A 15,308-nucleotide genomic window follows, 5' to 3' on the forward strand; every position below is an offset into this window, starting at 1 on the left:
AGAATCCAAAACAGAGTTAGCAATCTAATAGATCCCGCATCGTCAAACAAGCTCCAAGCGCTGTTGAGTTAATTAACGTTTGTTTTTTTGAGGTCTGTTTTTGTCTATTTTAATGTAACCCAAAAAGTAGATCTGACAGAACTCTTTACTAATACTGTAATTCACGCCACAAATTTTTACATGGGAGTCACCACTTATGAAGGCCTGAAGGCCACATGAGGATAAGGGTTAATGTGTATGTGGGATCACTGGGATAACAGCATGTTAATAGTTAGTGGTGGAAATGAGGTAAAAATGGATTTATTTAGGGAGGGGGTGATTTTTTTTCCAAAGGAATCACTTATCAAGGCCCAAAGGCCACTCGAGGATAAGGGTTAAAGAGCGTACAGCGGTCAAAAGGACGATATCAGTAATCGTTAGCAGTGTAAATTTGTTAAATTGGATTACTTAAGGAGAACGGCTCATCAAGAACTTGTTTACATTGGACTTGAAGATGGCTATATTGTAGTCAGCTGGAAAGCAGGTAAACAGAAGAGAGTTCCACTGGTGTGCAGTTCTTAGAAAGAAGCTTTGTTCATGGAATCTAAGTTTAGGTTTAGGCACGGATAAAGAGTGAGGGAAATTATTGCTAGTGTTTACAGCCAAACGAGTGTTTCTCATGAATGTTTGGCGAGGGGGGGGGGCACTTTCCATGAAAATAACGATAAAATAGAGGCAGGCACACAACGTCTCTCCTGTGAGAAAAGGGTTGCAGGGAAGAGAAAAGGGCATCCCCCAATAGGCTAAGAAGTCTATTCTGAACACTGTCAAGTCAGGATAAGTCTTCCTAGCAGCTCTTGCCCAGATGTGACAGCAATACTCCATCCTTGAATGTACCTTGCTCTTATATAGGTAGAGAATTGCATCAGATATCTACTGGATCGATAGAAGGATCCCATAATTTTTCCAGCAACCTAGGCAACGGATTTGATGTACATATTCCATTTTAGATCAGGAGTAAAAGGTCAAGCTCAGAAGCTTGTCAAAACATGGAGCCTCCCCAAGACGAGCCATTCATTTCAAGTGATGCCAGATGGGGATCAGAACATTGATGATGCAAAGATAGAAGCTTGGTTTTAGAGGCATTAAAAGTAACCAGCCACTTTTTTCCCCATTGTACCACATGCTCAAGATCAGAGGAGAGAGAATCAGAAAGAACTTGGTTGTTTACGGCCTTTGATGTGCTGCCATAGATGGTAGTGTAGTCAGCAAAAATGTCTACAAATGATCTAAAGATGTGATTTCGAAGATCATTAATATGGATCAGGAAGAGAGTTGGACCCAGGATAGACACCTGAGAGACTCCAGCATTAATACTATGAGCCTCTGATTTCTGCCCATCAACCACTACTCTTATAAACCTATCAGAGAAAAAGGATTTGATAATTGAAAAGACATTTCCAGCTATACCATAGCTGCAGATCTTGTAAAGTAGACCTTTATGCCATACCCTTTCAAAGGCCTTTGATATGTCAAGAGCAATTGCCCTAGAAAGAAAGCCTCCACAACTTGTTTACAGTGGACTTGAAGACAACCATATTGTGGTCAGCTGGCAAATGAAGTGCATCTAATTAAGGAGTCTTTTAGATTTTACTGTGTTCTCGAAAGAAAATTTAATCTAAATAGAAATTGACAATACTCCTTTTCACTGACGCCGTCATTAACAACAATTTTTTTACGTCTATGTGTTCTCTCAGCTGCCAATCACTTGACTCATCCTCCACAATTTGCCTTTAAACACAGCCACTCCTTTCATATGCAAATTAATGCCTTCATATTTTTGAAACTATGGGAAAGCTGACAGAACTCCTCTTCATTAACACTAATTCGTACCAACAGATCTCCATCATCCTGAAAAGAAATGGCAGAACTCTTTACTAACACCGCAATTCATGCAAACAAATCTCGGCTTCAATATTTTCTCTTAGAAGTCAAACAGTCAACTTCCGTCCTCCCCAGTTCGTCCTTCCCAAAATAACTATTCCCTTCAGATACAATTAATGTCCATAAAATAAATCCAGTTACAAACTCGAGTTTTTATGTCATGACACCCGCACTTGACATGCCAAATAGGTGCGTTGCCGATTTTGTGATTAGTTTCTTCTGTGACATTTAATAATACAAAATACGAGCTAAAATATATTTCGAGATTTAGTAAAAAAAAAAAAAAAATTACTTTATTCTAATTATCTGTAAATTGCAATTAACTCACAAAGCGATTCCTCTTTTATTCATTCTTTTGCTGCATCTTTTATGAATCCCGAGTCATGTTCACACTTCTATATCTCCGCCTGTTTATTAACTGTCAGCTTTTCTAAAGCAAAGACGATAAAAAGATGAGAATAGTTCTTCATAAAGAAAATATATTACAACGTTTATCTGTTGAAGGAAAAAAAGAGAAAAATAATAACAGCAAAAAAAGAGTTTTGAATTTTGCCATTTGATTTTATACGAGCATGACCCATGTACTTTGTTTTATTTTACTTCAGTCGAAGTTCTCGGAAATCAAGGGTGCCCACGACCTGGGGTTAACACTTGAACTATATGGGATACATAGATATTCGAATGTTCCATTAAACTTCTTTATCTCTCAAACACTGAGTTAGTAAAGAAATTGAGAACATAATTTTCCTCTCTCCAATAAACCATTTTCATATGTTGTAGTATATCTTTTGTTTTGGTCTCTTGGTCTTACTGGATTCCAGGACAAGAATTTATCTAGTTTGGTGGAGTATCCAGCTTCGTGCTGTTACTTAAGGTAACATCACTTTGAGAAGGAGTACCATTCCTCGTAAAAGCTAATGTGAGTTAGCCATAGTGAGATCTTATTTGGGCAGCGAATACTATGTGATTTTTAATATTTGGTCGGGGTTTACTTTTAGAGAAAAGTATCCTCGTGCCAGGTTGTTCGAGGATAGTGTCTAGTAGGCATTCAAGTTCTCCCCCTATACCAGTGTTGCTTGTTGGAAGTATTGGCACAAAGCCCAAATAAAATTAGTAAAGCCCCCCCCCCCCATGTGAAAACAAAACTATGGTTGCTAATGGGGGCCCCTGCCAGCTCTAGAAAATAGCGGGTATTGGTGGCCTTGCCCCAATAGAAATCATCTGGCTTTTACTGTTGGGCATTGTCTGGCAGTGGCAGCTTGCAGAAGCCACTGGCAGTTATTGTCATCACTGTTGGTTGCTGGCAATTAATGCTGGTTTGCAGCGTTTTGTGGCAGGCACTAGCTTCCTTTGCAACTGAAACTCACTGGCGCCCATAATTAGTATCAGCCTCCATTGGAATACTCCTAATTAATATTTACTGGTAGATCTTGAGTGTCTTTATAACTGTCATTGTTAGTTCCCATCATGGCCTGCTCAAAAATGACTGGCTGGCACTGGCTTCCTCTACAATTATCGATCATGGTGTTGTGTCCCATTGGACTGCTCTGAAATGAAGCCTACCGTGTACAATCACTTCTTGAGAGAGAAGGCTACTGACGGGTAAATCGCTTGTCTTCAAATGTCAGGTCTGTGATCCTGCACCAAGCACTATTATCCATGATAATCATTGCTCAATTAAGATGGTTAGTGTCACTTCATAGTAGTAAGGATGACTGTCGGTCACTGTTGCTTTTGGGCTGATATTCCAATTAAATATAACAATAATAATAACGTTATATGTTCTTGTTAAATTGTTAGGTGAAAGTACCGAAGAGTTATAAAAGCCTTGTTCATATACCACAGAAGCACCTTATGAATCAAGTAGAACTGTAGCTATTTATAAAAAAAAAAAAAACTAATCAAATTGGCATTAAAAAATATGTGAAAGGTGCGTACACAACTAAGCAATACGGTACTATATGCATGAAAAAAACAAAAAAAACAAAAAAAACAAAAAAAACAAAAAAAAACACGTGAAATTTATGCTTAAATGTTTTTAATATTTTGAATGATCTACATGCGTTGGATTCCCACTGGGCAGACATTCAACAAGGAATACTATGTTGAACTTTTAAAGGAGTTCAGGAAGAGATTCCGTCAGAAGAGGCCAACACTCTTAAAATCAGGTCAGTGGACTTTCCACCAGGACAATGCAAAAGTCCACAACTCTATCCTTAGCACAAAGCATTTGGCTAACATGGGCATCAAGACAGTTCGTCACCCTTCCTGTAGTCCAGATTTTGCCCCACGTGACAGTTATTCCCTAAGGTCAAGGAAAACCTTAAAGGCTGTCATTATGAGACAATTGTAGAAATGAAAGAGGCCGTGACAAGGATCATTTACATACTCACACAAAAGGACTTCTATGGAGGTCTTCCAGAAGTTGTTGGAATGTGTATTATCAATAAAAATGCCCTTATTGAAAGCATCTTGTATTTAGCAACGTAAGCGCTTTGTTAGTACGGTCTGTTTGATGAAGAAAATATCTAAAGAAGACATGAAAGTATGACTGATAAAAAAAAAAGAAAAAAAAAGGGAAAAAAAGTGATTTCAGCAACGCATTTTCTCCATTATATTAATAGGAAAATATTTGCATTCCTAGATCATAAACAATTAAAACAGTAGATGTTATATGGATAACTTTCCATCATAACATGTTGACACAATATTGCAACAATCAATGCCGTATTTAACTGGCAAAATGCGAGTAATCTATATTATATTTTTCTTAGGTTGGTTGGTTGGTTGTTTTACGGCATATCAACTCTTTTCAGGTTATTTAATGTCGAACCCAAAGATTTTTAAAAAACAATTTTTTAATAGAATATCAGTTGGGACCCTAACAGGTACTACCACTCCGGGTCAGAGTGGACCTGGGAGCAATGGCAATTAAAAGGTGGCTCCACACTCCCCAAAACCCGCAAACTGAGGCCTCACCACTGGATATAGTTTAAGGTATATTTTTCTTAATCTGTGTGTGTGTCTGCCTGTTCTAGTTTTTCACAGACTACTAGGCCGATCAAGTTGAAATTTTGTATGGACCTTTGTTATAAAGTGCAGCAGAATTAAGCATTACAGTATCCGTTTGATGCCCAATTATGGATTATTAAAGATTAGTATTTAATGCAAAATTTAACAAAAATTCAACCATATTCAGCCATTAATTTGGACTAAAGCAGTCATTCTAAGTTTTTAACGTTCTTTTTAGGAAAATCATGTTTGACACACTGGTTCCCGTCAGATTGCCGAAGTTAAGCAACGATGAACCTGGCCAATACCAGATGGGTGACCATTTGGGACTTCCAGGTGCTGTATGCACTCTCCACTTATCTCGGCATTGTTCCCAATCGTCCAGGACTTTTCTTTGCAACTGGACTCAGGCAGTACCAATTTAGGAGAGGTGTGGTTGGAGATTGCGCAACCCTTGCCTCACATTTACATGCGCAGCTGCCCCGATAGGGAGTATCCTTTGTATTTCGAGACTGAACGGGGGCATCGGTATTGTTTTTAAATTTTTTTATATTTAACTATCTTTGAAAATTCGTTGTTCCTGAATCAATGAATTTGATTAGAGATGATTTTTCTAGTATCTTTCAAAAATAAGACATTCATTTCCCGTTAGATTTTGTTTGTGTATATATATATATATATTTTTTTTTTGTTAGTTTACCATAATTGTTTCATCAGAAAGGAAAATTATCTTCCAAATAATCTCAAGTAGATCCTATTGGATAACGCCATAATGGACACGACGTTGTCTCAAATGATAGCTAGTGGAATGCACTGGAACATCCAAATAGCTTCCTGGGGCTCGTTGCTATTATCGGTGTCAAATGTTTCATGGGAATCGAAGTATCAAACTATAGTAAAAAGAATAGTGTCACTCAAGTATGTTTTTGCTTTTATTGGTTTCACTGAACTGATCTATGGTGTCGAAACTCGTAACGGATTTTCTTTTATTATTTTAATTGGTCACCACTTACCAAGGCAGAGGACCACTCACGATGGTAAAAGGCATTGTAAAAGAAATTGTCATTTGAGTGATGAACGCCACCACAAGGAGACTAGAAACAATGGGCAGAATTTGATTATCCAAGATGTCGTCTGAATAAGTATTTGTTAACAGACTTTAAAATGACCATGTTGTAGTCTGTTAGGAAGCATTCTTGTGGTATTGTTCTACAAATAGGATGGTTTTTTTTGTTGATAACGGGACGATGTTTCAGCCCATCTCATTTATCATAGACTCAACACAAGGATGGCATTTCCTTTGCTTTTATTACCTTTTTCAAGTCACATCAAACTCAGAAGGAATCGAGTTACAATAAAATTCAGGTCAAAGTGAGTTTTTTCTATTATAATGTTTTAACTCTTAAAAAGGTTATCAGGCAAACTATAAGTGATTTAACGTAATGGTTACAAATTTTGACTGTGGGCCAGGCGTATTAGGTTCAAGTTCTGTCAAAGCTTCATTACTTTCACTAAAATCCTTGAGAAAAGTTATGAATATATATCATCCTTCCAGCTATAGATTAAATTGTAGCGTGGACGAGTAGATGTACCTGGCGTGAACCAGTAAACCTTACGTTAAATTTCTTAGAAGAAAGAAAAAAAAATTAAAGAAAAAAAATATTTAAAAAAAATTTAAAAAGAAAAAAATTTAAAGAAAAAAATTTAAAGAAAAAAATTTAAAGAAAAAAATTTAAAGAAAAAAATTTAAAGAAAAAAATTTAAAGAAAAAAATTTAAAGAAAAAAATTTAAAGAAAAAAATTTAAAGAAAAAAATTTAAAGAAAAAAATTTAAAGAAAAAAATTTAAAGAAAAAAATTTAAAGAAAAAAATTTAAAGAAAAAAATTTAAAGAAAAAAATTTAAAGAAAAAAATTTAAAGAAAAAAATTTAAAGAAAAAAATTTAAAGAAAAAAATTTAAAGAAAAAAATTTAAAGAAAAAAATTTAAAGAAAAAAATTTAAAGAACAAAAATTTAAAGAACAAAAATTTAAAGAACAAAAATTTAAAGAACAAAAATTTAAAGAACAAAAATTTAAAGAACAAAAATTTAAAGAAAAAAATTTAAAGAAAAAAATTTAAAGAAAAAAATTTAAAGAAAAAAATTTAAAGAAAAAAAGTTGAAGAAAAAAAGTTGAAGAAAAAAAGTTGAAGAAAAAAAGTTGAAGAAAAAAAGTTGAAGAAAAAAAGTTGAAGAAAAAAAGTTGAAGAAAAAAAGTTGAAGAAAAAAAGTTGAAGAAAAAAAGTTGAAGAAAAAAAGTTGAAAAAAAATTTAAAATAAAGAAAAAAATTAAAATAAAGAAAAAAATTAAAATAAAGAAAAAAATAAAATTAAAATAAGAAAATTAAAATAAATAAAAATTAAAATAAATTAAAATAAAATAAAAAATAAAATAAAATAAATAAAATAAAATATGAAATAAAAAATAAAATTAAAAATGAAATTAAAAAATTAAAAAATAATTTAAAAAAACAAAATAAAAATAAAATAAACTTAAATAATGAATGAAGTAAAAAATGAATAAAATAAGAAAATAAAATAAGAAAATGAATAAATAAAATAAAAAATAAATAAAATAAAAAATAAAATAAAAAATAAAATAAAAAATAAATAAAATAAAAAATAAATAAAATAAAAAATAAATAAAATAAAAATAAATAGAAAAATAAATACAAAATAGAAAGAAACTGATACAGTTACATGTGAGTATCAGGTTTTTGCTAAACAGTTCACTTCTTGTAAGTAAAAAAGTTTCTGAGCCGAGATAGAAACCAAAACAGTGACAGTGAATCCAATATGAGAACCATTAGACCAACTTACCACGATCTTTAAAATGTTTTCAAACCTGGTGAAACAGTGTATAAGGGATCATCGGATTTTAATCTAAGTACCAACTATTAAATTTTCACCCCTTAGCATCACTTTTTCTTGATAAAAACCGATTAAAGCGTTTTCTGCATGTCTGAATATGAAATATACTAAATATCAAGATCCACAACTATATTGGTCGAGAAGTCTCCTCTCTCTCACGCACACACACACTTTTATAGATATATAGATTAAACCAATCAAGCCTTGGACAGGCAACTAGTCTATAAGAAAGAAACTCCAAAATATATTCTTATCGACATTGGTTCCAAATCATATGGGATCTTTCTGTGCAATCTGATTCCTGCAATACTACAATGTTGTGTTTAAGTGTGGTAAATAGAAACAGAAATATAATGTAAGTATACTGGTTTATTAACATACATACACGGATACATGAAAACGTGTGTCGTGTGTTCCTACGCAAAAAAGATTACAATCCTTGTGCATAAGAAAGTAGTTCCAATGATATTACTACAAATATCAATTCAAGAGAAGTTCGGTTGAGAATTGCACTAACATTTCTTGATAATAGCCTCTTCATGTCGGCACACTTACAAGGGGTTATTCATTGTCTCTTGAGAATGAAAGATGGCCTCTAGATATGCTCTATAGACATAAACCACATAATATCATTAGTAAAAGGAATTTGGATTGAAGTGTAATATCGAGAAACCGGAAGTTATGAAACAATCAAATGGCATAATAAACCAGGATATCAGGACAAATGGTGAGAATTTGGTTGACGTAAACAAGTTCAAATGCCAACAATCCCCCATTGTTGTTAGAAAAAAAAAGTTTGATGCATAACTTTACTTATATGCAACTAGATATTTCTACCTGGTGTTGCCCGATGTTTTCCTAGTTTAATTTTTGTTTCGTTCGTTAAAACACCCTCTCCCTTTTTGATTTGTCTTTAAATTTCTGGTAAGAAAGTATTTATAATTTTTAAAAAATGATTCAATTAATACATAAAATATGTAATTTTATAATAAACGTTGAAATTTAAATTCCATGAATAGTTTAGATGTATTTTTCCTTTTAACAATGAAATTGACATGATAAAAAATTGCATGCTGGTCCTTTTCCTTTTTTTTGTAATTAAATGTTGGCTTCTGTTAAATTGGATTTCTTATGCTACCATTAACATTTACATAAAACCGTTTAACATATTTTTGAAAAAAAAAAATTTTAAATCATGCTTCCAAATTTTTGAGATGAGGATTGATGATTTGGATTATTCGGACTACTGTTCTCATCTTCAGTGTTATTCTCACAACATTTCCACAGAGATAAGATGCAGCTGAAAGTTGGATGTTATCAAACCGAGTAATGTATACAGAATTTCAAACGCAAAACTTTAATTAATCCTTCAGGAGTAGCTCTCTTATTTCACCACACATTAGTTTTAAGTAATTCATAATGATATTCTTATACTGCACTGAGAATTCAACCTCCCAAAGAATGTCACTTGGAACCCATTATAACTTAACACTTTTAACACTACTACAAGTCCTTGCATTTATGATGCACCTGAATGTTCGAGGTTACCTCGGCTGAAACGTAAGAATAACAAGTTGTAGAGGGTCGAAAGGTAACGGTGTCAATCGGCCGTATAACTAAGACACACGGCAGACTAATGGCAATAGTAAAGAAATGACAAACAGATGACCGGTTAAAAACGATAGAATCGTGTTTTATTTACCAAGAGAAAACAATAAATCGTATGGCAATGGGGATTGTAGTCAGGATTATATAAAGCGAGAACACGCGTCTGGCAGAGTCGAAATTGTTGCGTACCTGAGATAGGATGCCATGCCTCAGATTGGTGTGGGTCATGTAGACAGGATCTGATGCTGGAAAGGATAGCTGAACGTCTACAAGGTACTGGAGTCAATGGGAACTAAAATTGGTAATTGTTCATCAGTGAGCACTGAAACAGGTAACTGAACGTCGATCTGAGCTGGAAGCGTTGGAAGCTGCAGAAGTCCCCAATTTAACCAGATCGCATCAAAGTCAGGATTAGAGAGTTTACTTGCCTCCTAGCCATGTTGGAGATTTGCTAAGAATGTTGCTGGCTTTATGGAAAAAACGTTCTGATTACAGAAATCCACTTGATGAACAAACAAATAAGTATAATTAAATTCAGGCCGGATTTATTAGAGTCAAAAATGTTTTGGGTGTTTTTTGACTGCATATATGTTAATCTTGGTTCGAAATTAAAGTAGGTTGTTTTTGTTTTGGTTACGAAAAAACAAGTTTTGTGTTTTTCTTTGTTATCAAAAATGTTATTGCTATTTTTAGCATGTGTTGTTCTAACTTGTTCAAAGATGTCGATCACGTGTCCGTCTCTGCTGACCAGCATATTTGTGCTTACAAAAATGTGAGGGGGGGGGGGTGGATGACCCAACACACCACAACAAACACTAAAGATAAGAACGGTAGCCCGAATAATTCAAATACAAATTCTCAATCTTCATCTCAAAATTTCAGAAATATGACTGCTTACATCCAAGTCAAAATGTTATTACTGAGCAACATTTATGGAGTGTAATTAGATTCAGATTTCTTGGAGCTGATGTCACACTCTCTGGATAGTTGTTTTATTTAAGGTTTTCTCTTAAACTGTTCATATCATTTTGATATATATTACAATTACTACATACTGCTTTTGCTTACTGTTGTAAACAAGACGAATCCTATCTTTACATTATATATAAACAGTGGGAGTTGCAGTTTAGATATTGTTCAGTGAAAGTTGGCTTTCCATATACAGACGACATAAATCCCCTGACCAGTTAGGGGTTATCAATATATCTAGACACGATAATTTATTATGTTCCATTTCCATAGTGAACTGTATAGATGGGTGTATAGAGTTCTACATGGTCCAAAGTATGAACGTGTCATCCACATACCGTAACAACATTGTCGGGTTTAGTTGTATTGATCCTAATGCCATTTCCTCATAGTTTTCCATGTATGCATTGACTAATGTAGGGAACAATGGTGATCCTATCACTAGATCTTGTTGCTGATGTATATCATCATGAAGTATGTAGTTTCGACACGGGTTAACATCCCCATTATATCGTTAATTAGAATGAAAATGCATACTTGAAGTCAGCTTATCCAATCACGGTCAGTTTTGTCAATAGATACATTCATGAATAGACTCACTACAACACTCACCATCTAGTAAGGAAGAATGGGAGCATTGTTGATCATTTCGATGAAGTGAGCTGAATTCCTGGATATTTGTCGATAACTGGGGTGATTATATCTACTAGGAATCGGCTCAAAGGATGGCATCCTAAATATTGGGTGCTGACAATAGGTTTTAATAGAATACCATCTTTATCAATCTTAAGAAAACTATAGGTATGGTAGTCTTCTGTAATGCTGAGCTAGATGCTTGTATTTTTCATGTGATATTAAGTCTTTCTTACAGAGTATATGCAACAGCTTACTTTCTGTTGTATTTTAAAGTCCCCACCAGAACTTATTAGATCTGCCAATTTCTTGGAATATTCCGCTTTATCCATTAACACTGTAGCATTGTCTTAGTCTGCTGGTAGTATTATGATATTCTTCCTTTTAGATGTGGTTTTGAATTCTCAAGTGCTTGTCTCACTTACCACCATAGATCATCAGCTTGTGCCCTTGGTTTATTCAAAGTTTCCTCCTCTATTGAAACTATCATATTTAAGTATAGAATCCACTTGTAAGCTTTTATTTAGCACAGATTCCCCAGAGAAAGTTAACTGGCATTTACTTTTGTTAACAATGGCTCTTATTGGTGAATAGTGGACATGGAGTCTTAATTGCTTTACATTTTCCAATTTATTTTTTTTTGCTTATATGATATATCCAGGTATTCTCGGATGCACGTTTTATCAATGATATACTTCCGGATACTTTCCAGGAAGGGGTCAAGTTCGTTTGAAATTTTGGTCTGTAATTGATGTTTCTTCTACCGGCTGTTGTGAATTCTATCTTTTTTTTTTTTTTTTTTTTTTTTTTTTTACACAGGCATCACCACTTATCAACGCCCAGATGCCACTCGTGGATCACTGTTACAGAGTGTACAATAGTCAATAGGCAATATAGTAAACATTAGTAATGTAAATTCGGTAAATTTGTTAACTTAAGTGGAACGGCTCATCAAAAACTTGTTAAAGTGGGATTTGAAAACAATCATATTGTAGTCAGCTGGAAAGCAGGCAAACGGAAGACAGTTCTACAGGCGTGCAGTTCTAAGAAAGAAGCTTTGTTCATGGAATCTACGTTTAGGTTTAGGCACATATAAAGAGTGGGGAGAACTATTAGTGTTTTCAGATAGGCGAGTGTTTCTTGTGAAAGTTTGGCGAGGGGGACCATCTTGGATAAGTTTATGTCCTACTCGTCTTGATATCCTCTGGTTTCTTGCAACCGACTGAGATTTCCAAGGTTAAACATGGTGGCACTTGCTTAAGATCACTTCGTTTGCATAGGAATGTGATGTGGTTAATCATTCTCATCAGTTTTTGATAGACTTTTCCATGTTTGTATTAATTCGGGTTTGTACTGATTTGCAGTTTCTAAATTTTTGAGATGAGGATTGATCGTTTTTAATATTTTGAAAATCTATGCTGTTAGTATAAACTGTATAATAGTTGTGCGTCGACATTTTCTTTTTTTTATGTTATTAATAGTAACACCAATAGCAATAATGATTTTGAACCCAGTAGAATTTTAGTTTTTAGTCGCGTGCAAGCGACTCTATAAGTCACTCCATCGATCGGTCTGTCCATAACACTTTTGTGCTTGGCCTTTTTGGTTAAGATCAAAGGTTTGTTATTAATAGTAGCTGTTCTTAGCTTTTTAAGCTTTTCTTGGCCTTTTGGCCAAGAATGTAACTTTGTGATATAAAGTGGAAGATTACTTTTCTGTATTAATTTAATGTAAAATGATCACCCATTTTACAACCAGTCAGTCTCAAAGCCATTCAAGTTATTCTCCAGATCATTCAAGTTGTTTTTGAAGGATTCCAGTTATTTTTTAAGCATTCAAGTCATTCTTAAGATCATTCAATTCATCCTTAAGTTCATTAAAGTCATTCTAAGTCATTTACTTCTTATTTATTTAAGTCATTTCAGCCTATTTTTCGGTCATTTTAGTTTATCTTTAAGAATTTCATGTCAATCCTACATTCAACATTCATTCATTACACGAGAACATGCAACTAATGGCTATCGGCCTTGTTTTAAAACACTTGGCATTAAAAAGAAAATGGAAAAATTGTGTACACTTCTAAACAATACTCTACTATAGTTGTGAAAAAAAAACCCTGCATACTACGTGTACATAAACATTTCCCTTATACTTTAAAATTTGTAAAACTACAAGACCAATTTTGTAAATAAAGAAAACGCATAAACATGGCTACCAGCGATTATTAACAAAAATAGGAACTGGTTCGCTAAGAGGAACACGTTTCTTATTTGCTGAACACTGGTAAGAAACAACAAATAAGAAATGTAATCCTAGGAATTTTATGCAGTATGATATTAGTCTTTAAAAATTATATAAAAATAACAGTAAATGCAAAAAATAACAGCAATAATAAAAACACTGAGGTGAATTTACTGAATAGCCATAAAAAGAAGATGGAGGTATTCAAGTAAGAATCAAAACTGAAACTGCTAGTAATAATAGAAGCAATAAGAAGCGAAAGTATAACCAGTAATAAACCTAATACAATATAATGGCTTTGACTGTATGAAGAAAACATTTAAATAAAACTTACAATTTTGCTAGCGTGAGCTTCCATCTATGTGATTGCATCTCGGTGTTGTAAGGGCTATGTATGGCTGTGATAAAAAGACATGGTGATTTCGGGAGTTCTGAGAGGAGTGAATATAAAAAGGATAAATATTAGCTACTATTTATGTGGGATTATGTAGCTGAAAGAGTGACAAATATAATGTTTGCATAATGGAGACAAAACGTACGCATTTAAGACGCAGCAGTATTAACTTTGAATATTTGCACTGGAATGAACTCTTTGGTTTCCTATAGGTTATATAGCAAGAAGGGAAAAATGTTATTTTATTATATATTCAGATATAAACATTTCGTAGAAATATAAAAGTATTAATATTATAGTCAGACAGCAATTCTCAATCTTTTAAACTGAAAATAAAACGCAATTTTCTCTATTATAGTAAGATGCATCACAATTGCATTCCTAGATCATAAACAATTAAAACAGTAGATGTTATATGGATAACTTTCCATCATAACATGTTGACACAATCTTGCAGCGATCAATGCCGTATTTAACTGGCAAAATGCGAGTAATCTATATTATATTTTTCTTAGTCTGTGTGCGTCTGCCCGTTCCAGTTTTTTTTACAGAAACTACTAAGCCAATCAGGTTGAAATTTTGTATGAACCTTTGTTATAAAGTGCAGCAGAATTAAGCATTACGGTATCCATGTGGTGCACAATTAAGGATTCATAGAGATTAGTATTTAATGCAACAATTAGCAATAATTCAATCATATTCAACTATTAATTTGATATAAAGCAGTCATTCAACGTCAACTGTATAACTTTTGTTAGTTTTTAATGGTCTTGTTTTTTTTATATTAAACTATCTTTGAAAACTCATTCATAATTAAAAGAATTTGATCAGAGCTCATTTTTCTAGTATCTTCCAAAAATAAGACATTCATTTCTTGTTAGATTTTGTTTAAATTTTTTTTTGTTTTGCCAATTATCTTCCAAATAATCTCAGATTCTGTTGAATAACGTCGTAATGGACACGACGTTGCCTCAAATGATAGTGAGAGAAATGCACTGGAACACCCAAGTAGCTTCCTAGGGCTCGTTTCTACAAGTTGCAATTATCGGTGTCAGATGTCTCATATGTATCGAAGTATCAAACTATAAAAAAAAAAAAAAATAGGTTCAGTCAAGTATGTCCTTGCTTTTATTGGTTTCACTGAACTGATCAATGGCGTTGAAATTCGTAACTGATTTTCTTTTTTTTTAATTGGTCACCACTTATCAAGGCAGAGGAGCATACATGATAAAAGTTAATAAAATTGTTATGGCGATAAACGTCACTATGAGGGGACTTGAAACAACGGGTAGAATGATTATGCAAGAGGTCGTCTGAAAAAGTATTTGTTAACATTAGACTTTAAGACTACCATGTTGTAGTCTCTTTGGAAGCAGTCTTGTATTTTGTTCTACAAAATTTTTCCCCTCTTAATATATAACCTATAGGAAACCAAAGAGGCCAATCCAATGCAAAATAGGATGCTTTAGGAAAGCAACTTTTTGATAATGATACGATGTCCCAGTCCATCTCATCTCTCATAGATGCGACACAAGGATGGCATCTGCTTTTGCTTTTATCTTTTCAAGGTAAATCAAACTCGGGAGAAATTCAAAGAAGTGCGAGTTTTTTTAATATT

General features: G+C 33.5%; 1 long non-coding RNA gene across 1 annotated transcript in view; it reads right to left on the reverse strand.

Moving 5' to 3' along the window:
• Positions 1 to 14,209, reverse strand: part of LOC145279750 (uncharacterized) — a 166,428-nt gene extending 152,219 nt beyond the window's left edge. The window contains exon 1 of the long non-coding RNA XR_013868444.1: positions 13,631 to 14,209. This is a non-coding gene — a long non-coding RNA (uncharacterized LOC145279750). The remainder of the gene's footprint in view (positions 1 to 13,630) is intronic.
• Between the last annotated feature and the right edge of the window lie 1,099 nt (positions 14,210 to 15,308).

Source organism: Euprymna scolopes, chromosome 7, assembly GCF_053919585.1.
Source record: "Euprymna scolopes isolate OS-2025 chromosome 7, ASM5391958v1, whole genome shotgun sequence".
Taxonomy (NCBI): Eukaryota; Metazoa; Mollusca; class Cephalopoda; order Sepiida; family Sepiolidae; genus Euprymna; species Euprymna scolopes.